Here is a 968-nt window from a genome sequence, read left to right as displayed (position 1 = left end):
CCGCGCACACAGATCCCAGGCTGCCCTGCACACCAGGCTTCCTGAGGACCTCCCGGGGGAGGGAGGCCATGGCCAGCCCCTGCCTCCAGGCCCCAGGCCCGGCTTTGTCCCCGGGCTCCCTGGGCGGTGGTGGTGCCTCATTCTTGAAGGATGAGTGAGAACAAGAGAGCAGCTGATTCATGGGGTTAAGACAGGGCAGCCTGCAGGGTGGATAGGAGGCAGGGCTGCTAGGCGAGGGCTTAGCCTTGGGGGGCGCTGGGAGCCCCTGAAGGCCTGGGAACGGGGTGCGGGGGCTGGTGTCAGACCTGAGGGGCGGAGCCTTCTGGCAACTGTGCTGTGGGTGGGCCGGAGCCTGATCCAGGGGCAAGCTGGGTGGTGGGGCCGCCAGGCGGCTTCCAGGCCAAGAGGTGGATTCCAGGTTGCAGGGCAGCGCCAGGTGCCCGGTGCGTTTGCACCCCGTGGCAATGCCTGCCTGCCACCCAGCGACAGAGGGGCAAGTCCGGGGAGGCCCGGCCAGGGGAGCGGGGAGCAGAGGGAAGTGGTCAGGGCTGCCTGGTGGCACGGGGCGTAGGCTTGTGCTGTGACCTTGGTCAGAGTCCAGAGCCCCGTGACATACACGGGGTCGCAGCCTCGCGGGGGCTGTGTTTCCAGGCCTGACAGCTGCCCTGGGGCCTGAGGGAGAGCAGTGCAGACTCCACTCCGGTGCTGTCTCTGTGAAACCGCCAGGAGCTAAGACCGCGGGCCCCAGGCCCCTCCATGGTGCGGGGGGAAGGGGGGTTGTTCTATTCGGGCTTCACTGCCTCCCGTTCCCAGCAAAACTGCAGGTGCCTCCTGGGCAGCTCAGGGCACCCACGGGGGTGCCAGGCGTCCCCCACGGAGAAGGCGCACGTCCTGCCGGGCCGGGCTCCTGTCCCCACTCAGGGCCCAGCGCCGTCGCGCCTCAGCCTCCCAGGAGCCAGGAGGAGGCG

General features: G+C 69.1%; 1 protein-coding gene across 1 annotated transcript in view; it reads left to right on the top strand.

Annotated features, from left to right (window-relative positions):
- The window catches only part of PLXNB1 (plexin B1), a gene marked incomplete at its 5' end in the record, with an annotated part of 20,007 nt that overhangs the window by 16,750 nt on the left and 2,289 nt on the right, over positions 1 to 968 (top strand). The gene's annotated exons all lie outside the window — the stretch shown is intronic.

Source organism: Myotis davidii, unplaced genomic scaffold (assembly GCF_000327345.1).
Source record: "Myotis davidii unplaced genomic scaffold, ASM32734v1 scaffold663, whole genome shotgun sequence".
In the NCBI taxonomy this organism is placed as follows: domain Eukaryota; kingdom Metazoa; phylum Chordata; class Mammalia; order Chiroptera; family Vespertilionidae; genus Myotis; species Myotis davidii.
This window is presented reverse-complemented; position numbering and strand designations above follow the sequence as displayed.